At 40.6% G+C, this 15,470-nt stretch overlaps 1 long non-coding RNA gene across 1 annotated transcript; it reads right to left on the minus strand.

Annotated features, from left to right (window-relative positions):
* Positions 1-800: 800 nt before the first annotated feature.
* LOC128084157 (uncharacterized) lies at positions 801-11,238 on the minus strand. The gene is made up of 3 exons (XR_008208500.1): positions 11,118-11,238; positions 9,495-9,599; positions 801-5,811 (listed from the first exon to the last, which is right to left on the minus strand). It is a non-coding gene; the product is annotated as an uncharacterized LOC128084157 (long non-coding RNA).
* Positions 11,239-15,470: the final 4,232 nt, after the last annotated feature.

Below are 15,470 nucleotides of genomic sequence, written 5' to 3' on the forward strand. Positions count from 1 at the left end.
AACCGGATGGAAGGCAACAGTATAAAATGCCACGCTTAAGCAGAAATACTCATCTGTCTAGTTCATAAGATAAAAATCTAGGGACTGTAGTGGAACACAGTCTGAACACGAGTGGCAGAGCTGTGCTTTTGCATAAAGCACAGATATGACATTGGGATGTCTAAAAGGGTCTTAAAGACAATGAATAGAGTCCTTGTGGTCTTATCTTCACCGATGAAGACTTAACTGGAAGACAGTGACCTGTTTTGTGCACTGCACTTCAAGAAATACATGAACTAGATGGTAAGAAACCAGAGGAGATCAACAGAAATGGACACAAGTCCAAAAAGCATGAGAAAAAAAATTGCAAGATTCTTTTTTTCCCTAAAAAATAATGTTTAAAAGGAAAGATTAATAGTCCTCAACTAGCAACAGTGAAGTCAGTTGTTCGGTTGCAAAGAACAGCTGGGAGGACCATCTTGCTGCATTCAGTTCCTGTGCTGTGTGACAGAGCAGTCTGCAACCAGAAATCTCCTGCTCATTCTTGGCAGAGTTTGCCCACTGCCGCCAAGTCCAAGCGCAAAGCCTGACAAGTTTCTCCTCAGCACATTCAAGGTGTGATTGTCAAGAGCCAAAAGTGGACACTTTGAATCAGAAAGAAGTGGGGATGGAAACATAGCCCTGACTCTAAGATAATATTTCACTTAGGTCTTCAGCCCTAGCTCCCAAGCATAAAGATACTAAAGCTGTTTCTTAGAAAAGACAAGAATAAACAAACAAACAAACAAATAAATAAAATAAAAAGGCTACTGACTTTTTTTTTTTAATGACAAAGTGAACTCCTAGCCCTGCTTTTAGCAAACAGTCAACTATTTTTGCTGAGATGGAGACTATAGTGCAAGAACATCCACACCGAGTTAAAGCAAAAGCTCACTTAGCCCAACAGCTTGTCTCAGTAGTGTCCAAGAACAGATGGAATAATAAAGAATAGAGAAAGCATATGGTCATACTTCTCACAAATACATTCACAGGTTTCAGCAATTTGTGGCTCAGGGACTTGACTTCAACAACAAAAAAACCACTAAAGTCAGAAAGATCAAGTCTTAAATGTTAAAGTCAGGCAACACTACTAACTGCAAACAAGGTCTTATGGAACATGGGCTATGTCCCACAGTCAGTGGTATGTACTGGGCAGACTTTACTGTTGACATTGCTAAGCCATGACCTTCAGTGTAAGCTAAGTGCATGATGCAGCAGTGATCCCAGAGAACCACATTAATGCAGTGGTGTAGCACAACTATACTGTTTCTAGATATCACATGCTTCTTATCTAAGGGGAAGCTTTCAAAACCATCTAATGGTTCAGTTTACTTCTGGCTTTGGTCACACTTCAAGAACCACATTTAAAAATTACCCAATTTCGAGAAAGTAAAAGCATGTATTTTGAAATAAATCCTCTTTAAGAAACACATAATATGCTCCAGAATTTATTTTGTCATAAAACAGAAAGAAGCCACAAACACAAAAATATTGACTTAAGTGTCATCATCCATGGCTCACAGCCATTGGAGACTGACATATTGCCACAAATCATGGCAGGTATGATGTTTTGTTCCAGGAAAGAGAACTGAGATGAATAGAAATCAGATTTGAATGCCAGTCCCTTTGGGAGATGTCTTCAGGGACTTTGCAGAAGTGACTGTAAAACCACGCTGTCAGCCTCAGCATGGATTGGAGTGGGAGTCAGGAAATGCACTGGTGAGGATTTTAGGCAGCAGGGCATGCATTTAAGACTGGTCCAAGAAAAGGAATGTGTACATTTAGGATGCATGCGGAGTTGTTAGACACCTCACATTTGCCATTGTAAATTTAAGAACATGTTGGCACTGACTAGTGAAGTTAAGATCTCCAAAGAACACATAACACGTATACGTACACCGAGGCGGAAACCACTTTCAGTAACCAAATAATTCTGTCACCAGACAGCCTAAAACTACTCAAAGGCACCATTTCTGGCCAAGACCAACAGATTTAAAATATTTTTTCGAAACTCCAGGCAAATGAATTTTCAGTATACGACAAGTCAGAAAGTCTTTAGGAAAATCTCCAAGCAGATGATCTCATTTTTTAGCTGTCATATCTCTTAAACACCTTGACCAGTTTCCTTCAACTCTTCCAAAAAATCTGTCCCAGAATAAGATTATGCCTGTGAAGTTGTAGGTGTATAAGGCTAATTTTGGCAGAGACAGGAATAGGAATAAAATCAAGTTTATAATGGAAACTTAAGGACATCTGCAGTTTACTGAATACTGTTCACTGTGATCTATATAATACATGATCTTTTCATTGCAGCAAAAATATAAAGTGCTTTTATTATCAACAAGGGAAAAGACCACTTCCCCCATGTGACGTCCTACATATGAGATTAAAAGTCCTGGCAGGTCATGCAAATATTTTTGCTTCCTCCCACTGAAATGTTTATAGGATCCAGATTCATTTCCTATGGTCTGGCTTCAGGATTTCTACAAAGACTTATTACACCATGTTGGCAGTTCAGAATGATGACAAGTTCTGACTGCAGATGTGTCTCTACCACAGGCCTTATTAAAATTGCAACATGTTACTGAGGTACCCAACTACCTTTAAATTAGTCAGCTAAGATACTGCTAACACCATACCAATAGCATTACAGAACACAGCACAACAGCAAAACTGAATATAAACACGGAGTAAGGTAAGCAACTTATCCTTTTAGCAGGCCATGCTGAACACTTTGTTCCTGGGACAATGTTACTAATTGGACTCAGAGTAGCTAGTTTAACGGTGATTTAGGTATGCAAGAGCAAGCTCTACACAGTCTGAACACAGCACTCACACAGTTTTTGCTGAGATCTGGAAATTCTCTAGCTTGTGCAATGGCTAAGGGAGAACTCCTCTAAGGAGTTTAACACAAGCCTTCTCAGATTCCTGTGGAAGTTAAAGGTCCTTTCTGGGGGCTTGTAAAGCTCCATCTAATAAAAACAGTTTAGGGAAAGAGATAGGCGTATACCAGCTGCAGATCAGAGAGCACATTTCCTCCAGAGTGCAGTTGAGCTCCATCTGCAGATACTGCTCCCAGAAACTGCACATCACCCTCAAAATTATTATCTGCCCACTGAATCTGATGCAACTACTGACCCACAACCATGCCACTGGTTGCTGGTCACCAAAAAGCTTCCCAGTATAAGAACCTAATCCGGAGGCGAATCAGTCTAGCCTGAAAACTCTTCTTGCTGGCATCGCCAGTATTGGTTGAAAGTGCAGGAGAAAAACAGCTTCCCTGAACCAGATAAAATTCTTCCTAAACGCCATGCAGCTCATTCATCTCATGAGCTAGCAACTTCAGACTGGTACTCAGATCAGCACAGAGATCTGACAGTCCATCCTGATACCACTTGACAAGGAATGTTGGTCAGGAATACAACAGATGGACAAGAGAAGGTAAAGGATAAGATAAAGAGCGCTATAAGCAGTCATACATACCCAAACCCAGGATGTGCTCAATCATAAAAGAGTAGATGTCACCCTCCCAAATTCTACTCCCTGTTAGTGTAATCTCAGTCTGCTAGAAGCAACTTCTGTCAACACATCACGAGTTTCAATATTGGATTAAATATATTAGGACACCAAAGTACAGCCTCAGAAGGTTGGTCATTTGTGAAAAAATTAAAACTGTCAAGAATATCTACCAAGTTGAGAGACCTGGATATGAAACCTCTTGCACCAGGCTGTTTAGCTGCTATTCCAGCTTCAGGTTGAGCACTGACCACTGGGGAGCACATAGCTCCAGATGTTTCTCCTGATCACTCAAGAAAAGGCAAATGTACAGTTAATCTCTAAAAAATTGTGTCTGAGTGACTTTTCACTGATACATCAGCTTGGAAATTTCATGAATATTCATTTCGGCCCTTCCACACACAGAAATTCAGTTTGTGGTGACATATCGCAGGGGAAATCTCAGCTCAAGGAGCTGAAGCCTGGCAAAATCATAAACAATCAGAAACAAGGCCTTCTAATGGAAACTGTTACACAGCCGTAGGTAGTGGGCCACTGTCATCTTCACAGCCAGAGAGTGATTTAATCTGTCTGTTAGGAGAGCACTGGGAGTGATGAATAGGTCTTTGTATTCATTCTCAGCAAGAACGTACCCAGACTGACATATGATGTGGGTTTTTTTAGTCCGTTAGTCAGCTGGATCTTTAAAGAGCCAGGATTTTGCACAACATGGCTATCCAAAGCAGTGCCACAAGATATCAACCACATTCAGAAAGATGGTTTCCAGGGTGGCTGATTGCATCTCTCATCCACAACTTCATTACCTATGCAACTTATCAACAGTGAAGCCTGGTGTAGGCCTCAGATGAAGCTACTCATGCTGGTCACGCTTTTTCTAACCAGGATGACATGAGGTCATAACTGCAGTTTGTCTGCGGCTGCCAGCACAAGACAGCACAGCCACGGAGCTCCTCCACAGAACCATGCTGCTTAGACCTACCAAGGCTGACATAGATGACAGGCTACCTACCCTACAACACTTCCATCCTCATGCACATCTTCTAAACTTATCTGCGTTGCCACTGGTGTGAATTCCATTTCATTTTGGCACCACCCCCGAAGATGTTTTCTGCCATTCATATGAACATGGCCTATTTATTTTTCTCTTACGTTTGTGATGAATTATTTATTAGCTCTTAATCCCAATATGGACAAAATGCTCAAACTTCATTAAGTTAGACTTCAGTCAGAAGCTGAACACCATGAATGATGATTTTCCTCCCTCTCCATTTCCTGAGCTGTCCTTATACATACATACTCTTGAGACTTAAGGGTGAACTGATCTTGGGAGAAGACACAGCAGAGAACAGATTTGTGTGGGCTGACTGTGTTGGTGGTGTTGGATTTGAAAGGGGTAGAGCACAGACTCCTCTACATCTGAGCTGTAGAAGCTAGATTTTACAGCCAGGGCACAAAGGCTTGGCTTCCTGCAGTGCTGATGGTGTCTTGCCCCAGCACAGTATGCTGCCGCCACCAGAGAAAGTTGAGAAATATTTCCCTGTCCCTTTTTTCCTAGGTCACAATTAGGTTTTTAGAATCATTCCCAGAGAGCAGTTGGGCCCAAGACCCTATGCATCTCTACTCTGGAGCATTGTGAAAGGCTTGAACAGTGTTGTCTGTCACTACCAGAGAAGCTCACCATTCACCAAGGTGCAGAACTGTCAGGGCTGGTTGCTAACTTTTAACTTGTCCGGCAATTGGTTAGGAAACTTGAAGTGCTGACAAGCCACAGACTACAAGTATGTAATTAAATCTATCCCTACTCAATGAAATTATGTACTTAAAGCTAAGAGTGTGCTTGAGTGCTTCACTGAAAGGCATAAACTGAGGTGGTTAGTCAAGGATAAGAGATAAGGGGAGCTGGGAACACTCATCTGCAGTCATTAGTTAAGAAGGTGCAAGATGGGCTCTACTGTTCATCATGAGTGAAGCCAGATGCATTTGGGAACCAACTGAAGAGAAAATAAACTGGGACACATAACAGCTGTAGCGTTTCCCATTTAAATAGTGCAGAGAATGACTATGCGTACCTGTAAAGATGCAAGTCACTTCAAGCAGTTAATAGGTTCACTGAACAACCACCAACCTAGATAATTAGATCGAAAGTACCAGCTTCTCAGTCTATTCTTTCCTTTTGATAGACGTCTCCCAGAAGTCAAGTATGATTTTCACAAGGCGAGATAATAAGCTGTCTGTTGTAGGAAGTCTAGAGTGAACCACACAGAAAATCAACACAGTCTGAAAACAAGAAACATGTCAAAATGCAAAATCAGTTACTTTAAAAATAAAATGAGAGAGTGACTCAAACAAGCAAGCTTTGTCTTACAGGTACTATTCTAAGTCATCAACAAAATAGGAAAAAAATTATATGAAACTTGCTGAAATTAACTCTTGATATGTATTTGCCAGCATCATTGCTTGCTTTCCAGGCTGCACAATTTCATCCTCAGTAGATGTCAGGTTAGAGAGAGAAAGGAGAAAGGGAGGTATTACAGGACAGTGAAGGGACAAAGAAACAAGAAGGAACAGTATATAATGCTTTTATATCACACATATCATACACATTTTGACTTTCACTAAATGTTTGTTTATTTACATATTTCCTTCCAAAAGTGGCTGGGAAAACTTAGACTATCATCTAGTTGTGTGAGTACAGGATGTCTTCTTGTACAGAAGACGCCTAAGAAAACTCATGTAATCCATGAAAATTGCTAGGGCATCACATAGGCCATAAGCATGGGCCATGGGAGTGTGGGTAAGCCCAACCCAGTTGGGCCTATGGCTAGGCAGGGATGTGGGGAGCTGGACCCCAGCCCTGCTGTGACCTCACTGGGTCAGAAGCTGATGGCACGGGGGCTGAGGTGGCGCCCAGACTGGTTGGGGTGCCTTGGGGAGAGGACAGAAACATCAGGGCCCAGCAGTACTTCCAATGCTTTGGCTGACATAGCCCAAGTGCCTACATGATAACACAATTTGTGGAATCAGAAGAAGGTTGTGCTGTTTCCAGCTGTTTGACAGCAAATCCAGCAGTACCAGTGAAGAGAGGATGCAAACTCCCTCAATCTACCTAGGTAGAGTTGTCCCAAGCAGGGAGATGTTACCCACAAAGCTGATGTTAATCCAACACCTCCATTCCTAGCAATGGAAAATAGTTATTTCATGCCTTCAGTTGATGAAAGGCATGCTCATTAGCCTCTGCTGCTTCATTCCCATCCCACTCTGGGACCGGCCGTGATGGTCTTTCCCAAGACACGAAAGGAAGAGGTTGGACACCTGAAGCTATCGTTGCTTCCTCAGCAAAACAGTTACCTCAAAGAAGATCAGAAACCTGGGTTTACGTAGGTGGAATATTCTACATGAAGTCTTTATGTTATTTTTTCTTCAGCAGTGAGAGTCAAAAATTTGTCAGCGAGTGACAGTTTGGGTTGCTGGGCTTTAGTGGCTCTTATTTTTCTCCCCTCAGTGATTTGTGCCAACTGTTACTTCATGCATATGGAATACACAACTTCTAGCCTTTCCTTGCTGGTGTGAAGTAAGAGTTTGGCACGTGTTGAAAACAACAAGTAGAAATTAACTTGCTCTCTCCCATCTTCAATGTCAATAACTGCCAGTAATTATTCAAAGTATTAAACACAGCCATCTTGCCGTCACCTTAATTCTTCACATTAAAAAGGGATTATATAACAAATTAGTCTGATTTAGTCTATCTTCCAGAGACTTACTCAGTGGTTCACTCTTCTTTATTAAATTAACAGTTGAAGAAGCTTTGGCTTACGGATACGTTATGAAATCCTTCCCACTTTCGGACCACCGGTGCTAAGGAGTGCTTACTGCTCTGGAACCACCTCCTTGGTATTTGCAGAGCCTGAACTCCAGCTGACCCACCACACAGTGAAAACATGCTGGTAGACACTTGTAATCTGATCTTCAAACATTTGCCTTCCAATTTAGAACAAGTGATCCCCAGTTCACTGGGGTCTTAGAGTCTCTCAGCTCTTTCCTGTGCTTGTTTAAATATAAATTAGAGTTCAGACTTGGGGTATGTGACAATGGAGTCTCTACTAATTCTCTCTCTTGTGATGGCTTAGCAAGAAGCAGCAGTTGCAAAGCACAGATAGATCCCTTTCCACCAGTTGTGTGAGGACATCTCCATTGCATTCAGTAGTGGGAATGTCTCCTCAACAGAAGGAAAAGTTGCAAACACGTAGTGTGGCTTATTCCTCCTTGGCTTAATGAAGTCTGCTGATGGTTAGTCATATGAAAGCCTGATGCAATGCCCACTGCAGCCAAAGGCTGTTTTTCTTCTGGTTTTATAGGCTTTGGATCATCGCCTTGCTCAAAACACTAAACCTGTGAGTATTTCAACCTTTAGGGTCAAAACTCATCATTTTCTGCATTCTTTGCCTCTATTTGTAATGAACTCATGTCACTACTACTATGATAGATCTGACAGTAAGCATATCTGTGAATAGTACAGAAATGATCATTTTCTTCTGTTTTTCTTTCTTTCCTTCCTTCCTCCCCTTCTGTTCTATCACTTTCTCCTTTGAGGACAAAGAAGTAATTGCTTCAGATGAGCCCTTCTCATTATTTGCTTGTGAAAGGTGTTGGCCTGAAACTTGGGCATACCAAGTTAACCCACTAATCTGCTTTCATTTTATTTCCTTTTCCACATGCAGTCACCTCACAATCTGTTAACTCACATTGCTTTGAGAAAGCTCAGTTAAAGAAAATGAAATCATTTGCTTTTGGTACTACCAGTTCTCTCATGATCTGCGTACCACAGTTGAGAAGAATTTACTTTATCCAGCTGCACACATGACCAGTAATGTTCAACTGACACTGATGTTCTTTTTAAAAAGTCTTTTTGAGGAGTGAATTTGTAGTTTTTTTGTTTTTTTTTTTTAATACGAAAACCTGATTTTGTCAGATGCTTTGTTATATTCCCAACAATCTCTGACTTAAGAACTGCTGAGTACTCTCATAGGAGGAACATACTGCATCAAATCTCAATATTCATCACTCAAAGGATTTAAACTCACCCAATTAATTGGTCCCACAATTGCATACAATTATTCAACAATCTAGTAGTATTTCATCTGAAGTTGTTCATAGTAAGAAAATACTACATGCAAGCACACCATTTGAGATCAGAATTCCATGTATGTGCCAAAGGAATGATAGTTTAATGCTGATAGGCTGGAAAAATCAAAATCCAAAAACAGCCCAATTCTCAAGTGACAAAGCACATGGGGAGCAATAATGGTTTCTACTGCCTTTGTGGATTAGACACCCAAAAATTGAAGAACTTGCAGTAATTGTCCTTCCAACCATGCTGTTATGCATGATGTGGAAACAGCTTCTTTCAAAACCCCTCATACCAAACCCTAAAAACCTCTACCCACTCAAAGGGGACATATAAATAAACAGGAAGTCTTATAGAAATGGACACGAATAAAGAATTTACTTCTGTAGGAAAGAATTTCCAAAGATATTAAACCAGTGTCTCAGTGTTTCAATAACGTAATTTTCTCTCTTAATTTTTACATCAGGATTTTAAACATCTACAGTTTGGCAGACTGCCTTAATGTAATCTATATGTAAAACAACCCAACCACATGCTGCCCTGTTCAATATGAACAGCTTTTGTTCAAAGTGCATTGGCTGGCACTTTTCCATATGGTATTTTTGTTTCGGTCATCGTTGTCAGGCAATATTGTAATACTAAAATGTATTGCAAATATTACATTAAAAATGTATCCCATTCCATAAAATGCACTAGTCCTGTAAAAATGAAGTTCTGTTGAAATCCTGATAACAAAACAACCAGACATTGGCAGTTGTTATAGCATATTTGTGACCTTCATTTTCAGTCCAGCAGCATGGACAGGATGGAATTACACTAGCAAGTTCACACTCACCAAAAAATTTATCCCCTCTGGTGTGGTTTCATGGGATTCAAAACATCATAGAACACTTCAGGCCTCTCTGAGCAGTGGTCACCCTTGCTCATGGCATTCTGCAAACTGGAAAAACAAACAGCAACTTAAGAAAATTGTTGGAGTTGTTTTTCTTTTGACAGAGCAACAGACAAGAATGCACAAACATTTCAAAGGAGGAAACTAAGTCAAAGCATTAGTATGTCTGCCACAGAGAGTTTTTGCACCCCATTCTTGAAGGAAGGAAGGAAGGAAGGAAGGGAGGAAGGGAGGAAGGGAGGAAGGGAGGAAGGGAGGAAGGGAGGAAGGGAGGAAGGGAGGAAGGGAGGAAGGGAGGAAGGGAGGAAGGGAGGAAGGGAGGAAGGGAGGAAGGAAGGAAGGAAGGAAGGAAGGAAGGAAGGAAGGAAGGAAGGAAGGAAGGAAGGAAGGAAGGAAGGAAGGAAGGAAGGAAGGAAGGAAGGAAGGAAGGAAGGAAGGAAGGAAGAGAACAAAACCCCCAGAAAGTGCTTTTATCCACTTGAATTAATTTTTATAGAATTTTGCTTTCAAAAGGAGAGGACAAAGGAATTGGAAACCAAAAAAGGAAGAGGTAAACCCCATCCTAAAGTTTTGAGGGACATATTGCTCAGCGAAGCATGCATTCTCAGGGGTTTCATGGAGTTCCTCACATTAATCCCACTGGTAGTTAACAAGGTTTATGCTGCTGAGCTCCTGAGTCTGGATGTATAGAACTGCTACCAAACATGAACAATGCTTGCAGCCGGAATTGAAGAACAACACTACAGTACATAGCAATAAAACTAAAAGGAATGACAAGAAGTTTTAAGTCAAATGTATTCAGGAAGAAGATGGGCCACGTGAAATGGAAATACAAAAGTCCAATGCCAAGGTGATGAAAGACTCACTCAGAAGTGTCTCCTCTACAGCAAAATATTCCTGTTGCCTAACTTAATTGGCAACACCATTTCCATAGGGACTGGAATCTGATCTGACACCTAGTTTACAGTAAGTTATCAAAGTCAGTTACTGTAACAACACACTAAAAATAATGTATTATGGATTTTACATGAGTCTTTTATTTTTGCACAGAAGTCAATGTTGTGCCAGGAGGAATTTTGGCTTTACTTTCACATAAAATATTTTATCCTGAAAAACAATTGAAACCCTAATCAGATTGCATCATTCTATATTGCTACTAACTGCAATTTATCTGCTCAGATGGAAAAACCATACCAGTTTTTGACTGAAAGGCATGCCATTAAGTTTCTGAGTTGTTTACATGTAATGCAACATGACAGAAATTTGTGCAGAGATGAGAGACAAGGAGCTATTTGAAATTAACCGTTTGGAATCCTGTCTATAGCTGTTTGCAGTCTGCAGGAAATTGGCAGTACTGACTGGGGATATTGGGATGTCTGTGGGTCCTGTGAGAGGATTGAGAGGGTTTTTCATATTCACACTTGGTAAAAAGTCACTGCACCTTTGGGTGCTCGGGTCTGGAGAGAGAGGAAGATTGTGCTAACACTCTCAGCTTCTAAAAGAGTAAGTAGCAAATCTAAAGTATGGAAACATTAAGCAGGAGAGCTTACAGTACATGATACGTACCTCACACATGAAGCACGGCCTTTTCTCCCCCAGTCCCTTCCAATATCAAGGGATATCAAGGAGATGATGGAGCCTGCGGAATGGCTGGGCACAGCAGCAGCAGCCGGGCACAATGCAGTCATGTGTGTGATCACAGGAGATGCTGTTCAGGAAGGAAACAGAAAGGAGACTGAATGAGATCTGCAGAACTGCTTCTATAGCAGCTTGTTGGTTTTAGGATGGTTGTAGAAAGTAAAGGCGAGCTCAGGCCTGGGCTGAATTAATGTAGATACATCCCATTCGGGAAAGCTCCTTCAGTTGTGCAATGTTTTATCTCCTTAGCCTGTGGATTAGACAGGCAAGAAGGCAGGCAGGCAAGAGGTCTTCTCTATCCAAAAGCCAAGAACAATCAGATTTCTATGGGATTACACTGGAAAACATGAATCACGAAGCTCAGAGAACAGGGAGTTTTAAAGATCCAACTATTTGTTTGTTTGTTTTAAAACTCATAGCTGACACCTTTCAGCCAGTCTTTTGAGTGGGGAAGCAGAAGTTTGGGAACAAGATTTTTGAATGTCTGAGATAAGGTCTGGGCCAAAAATGATTGGTGATCTTCTATGGCAATTCAGGACACCTCAAATAAGTAGCATCAGGGATCAGAGGATAAATACACAATATTTTCTGTCACTTTACAATGTTTCCATCTCAACACTTGAAATATCAAGGACCCCTAAATCACCCGGCACTCAGAAAATGTGGATTTAAAACCTTTTTTGACGGAGAAGAAATTACTTCCTCCAGCACAGAACCTGTCTGTCATCTGGGAAAGCGTGTTTGATGATGGAAAGAAGAGGAAAATTAATTAAACTAATAAAAAGGCAACTGGAAAAATTGAATTAATTCTCAACTGCTCATGGGGCAAGCATGGACACGGAGAGAACTGCAGCAGCCTTGGTGTTCCTTGGTTAGATAGTTAGATCTGTAAGAGACTGAAAACACCTCTGCAATGATGGCGAGATGATTGTCTTCACCATGTCTCAGACACTGAAGGAAGACAGGATTGGCTAAAGCCAGTGGAAAATTATTAGGAAAAGGGGTGTTTTATGTGCTACTCTTGTTTCTCTTTCTGAGTCATTCTTCTTGCTTGAGTGGTCTGAGTTACAGCAGCTGGATCTGTAAGTATTAACATTGCATTTCTAACCTTCATGCTTGCTTTGAAGCTTAAGTACAATAAGTGAAGACTGGTGAATTTATAAAGCATATTTAAGCCAGCCTGTAGAAACAATTTGTGAGACTCAGAACCACTGGCAAACATCTGCATCTGTTCTGTTTACTCAGATAATAGAAGAAAGGCCTCACTACTCACAGATAAGTTTCTAAATTAGGTCGTTCAGTCCGAGCATTTAGACTGGTTGTGATTATATATCTGTTTATTTTACTAATGAAGGCAGTTACCTCTCTAATGGGACTCAGATGAGGATGTTCCTGCTGGTAATGGAAAAAAAATCATGTTTATAATTTTCAGTTCTTAATGTGTCCTCCCTCTGACCCATGTATCCAAAATAGCCAAAATCCAATGGCTTCTGAAAATGTAACATCTAAAATGGTGCCTTTTTGAAACAACACAAATTAAAAAAGAAAAAAAAAAGAAAAGTACACAATACTATGAAAATCACAAATACATTGATACTGTAATGGAATAGGAGTACACTGAACCAAATCTACCCCATGTTAATTATATTGCTTTTTCCCCTAAGAGACGGTGTTGGATATATGGCAGAGCACAAACTGCTGAGAATTACAATGTGCTTCAGAACTGGAATCTTGTTAGTCTCTGCTTAATGTTTAGCCTTTCACTCATAAGCTGGGAAGAAATGGCAATTCATTTAGGAAACACCATGTGTCTGCCAGGCGATGCACGGCAGGAGTAATCAAACAGTCTGCAAACATTGCACAAACGTGCACTTGTTCATGCCAAGACCAAGAAAAAAAAAACCAAAAAACAAACAAAAAAACCCCAAAAAGCAACAAAACAAACAAACAAACAAAAAAAAAAAACAATATGATTTTGAGGCACAAACATACAAGCAGCTGCTGCAGCAATCTGAGATGCTATTGTTATTACCTCCAAACTCCCTTCTACACTATGGAGATGAAAAGGAAAGATATAATTCTGTATTTTGAATACCCTGAAATACAGGCTTTTGTCCAGATAAAAGCACATCTGCACTTTGCTATTGGCATTTGTCCATCTAGCTAATGAGAGGTCTACTTCTTATTCTTTAGTTAAAGGAAGCCATTGCATATACATTCCATTGGTAACAAAACACATCAACAGCTGAACCTAACTCTTGAAGATGTTACTCTCAACTTTGTAATGCTGTGTAACACATCGGAGTCCCAGTCATAATGTAGTATCAACTGTAGACATCTGTGACCATGTTCCCACACAAAGCAGATGAAGTACCAGAAATATTCTTTTTCCAGAGAATACTGATACAAGCAGCAATCCAGCAGTTCCTCCATTACAGCTTAGAACCTACCATTGCAAAGAAGAAGCAACAGGCAACTTTGTCCCCAGAGCAACCCTCAAGAGCAGGCTGTAGCTCTGAGCAGCTGCTTTGATCCATTTGGCTGCCATTTGCTTGAAGCTTCTGCCCTGCAGGCTAAGGCTCAGCTAGGGAGCTGGAGGCTTTGAAAGTCTGGGTCAGTGCTGGCATGAAAAAGCAGTTTTCAAGAGAATCAATCTCCTGCCCAGGTCCAAAGCATCATGAAAGTGTCAAAAGGATCAAATGCCAGTGCTGAAGAAGATAAGTATACTAGCATTTATTTATATGAGTTAGCAAGTCATTTCTATCTTGAAGAAATGAAAATTTTGCAGCTGCCAAGTCCCTGTAAAATTTGACATACTGTCACAAAACACGCTGAATTCTTCAGTCATACAGCTGAGTCACGAGCCAGAGTTCCATGCTGACCAATCCTCAGCAAAAACATCCTAATAACTGATGAGAATCTTTAACATTGAAACCTGTGCATGTTGCTTCTTGCCCTGTCACTATGCTCATCCCAGAAGAATCTGGCTCCATCTTTGTATGTGGGCTTGTTCTTCTAGCAGCCCATTCACCATCAGTCTCCTCACATTCCCTGTCCTCAAACGACCGCATCTCCAAAACGTTCAGTCAGGATGATCAAGCTCCTCCTTGTTACCATTCTCTTTCATGATTTGCAGTCTTCCCTCATCCCCCCCTGTAGCCACTCTCACTTCACTACCTCAATTGCAGAAGTTCTACCATCTGAGTTCAACCCTCAAACTGAGCCTTCATTTTTTTTTTTAAACAAGCCAGGAAATCAACAGTGCCCTACAATTAGGCAAGCTTTTCTGGAAGCTTGAGTAGCGGGATCCAAATTTCCATGAGACAGAAAGCCCAGGCCAAACTTGATTAAGCCTTCAGCAGAAGGCATATTTCCGTTCTCTCCTCCAGACATTTCAAATTCACTCTTTTGTCTTTTATTTTCTCTGTTAGCAGTTCCTCAGTCTGTTTCCTAGACAGTTTGTGCCAGTGGGAATCATTTCTGCAATGCCAATGTTCCTTTCATGAGCCTGCCTTGGCTCAAGGCAAAAGAGTAAAAGACTGAAATGCTATTCTTCACCAGAACAGATCAACAAGGTATAAATATTCTCATGTCTTGTTGTCTTTCAACAAAATATGAGACTCCTACCCATTTCCTCTCCTTATAAAAAAGGTATATAAATGAAAGGAAACTAAAGCATGCAGTGCAATATGAAAGAGCGACAGAACATTCTCAGTGTTCTGCTTACTGACACTCCAGTTTTGATCAGTTATAGATGTACCCATTGGAGAATTTGTTTGTATCAGGACTTTTTTTCTATGGTGAAGCTAGTAGGGTGAGATTTGTACGTCCCAAGAGGAAAAGATACTACAGTGATTTGTTATGAGATCAAAATGCCATGTATGACATGATCAGCCCTAATGGAGACATCAGAGATAAGTAGCACCTACCTAAAGAGTGCTTCTCATCACTTAATCACAGGGTTATTCTGTATCTCGCAGCCAGTAAGGTTAGGGTCACTTAAACCATCACATTTTATACAATGCTTTCCTATTTTTCTAATACATTTTCAGTATCTGAACATGGAATTTTCCACAGTGAAGTTTTCAGGACTATCCTAACTGATGCTTTTATCCCAGAATGGAAAGGCTTGTATACTTTCCTTTCATTAGATAACTAGTTGAAACATAGTTTCTTTATCATTTCTTGCAGCTAGGAGTTGATGACAGTAATCAATTAGCTTACTATTATCGGAACTAATAATTCTGGCAATAAGAAAAATCCTACGTTACAGTCTTGAAG

This window comes from Tympanuchus pallidicinctus, unplaced genomic scaffold, assembly GCF_026119805.1.
Source record: "Tympanuchus pallidicinctus isolate F22 unplaced genomic scaffold, pur_lepc_1.0 scaffold1, whole genome shotgun sequence".
Classification (NCBI taxonomy): Eukaryota; Metazoa; Chordata; class Aves; order Galliformes; family Phasianidae; genus Tympanuchus; species Tympanuchus pallidicinctus.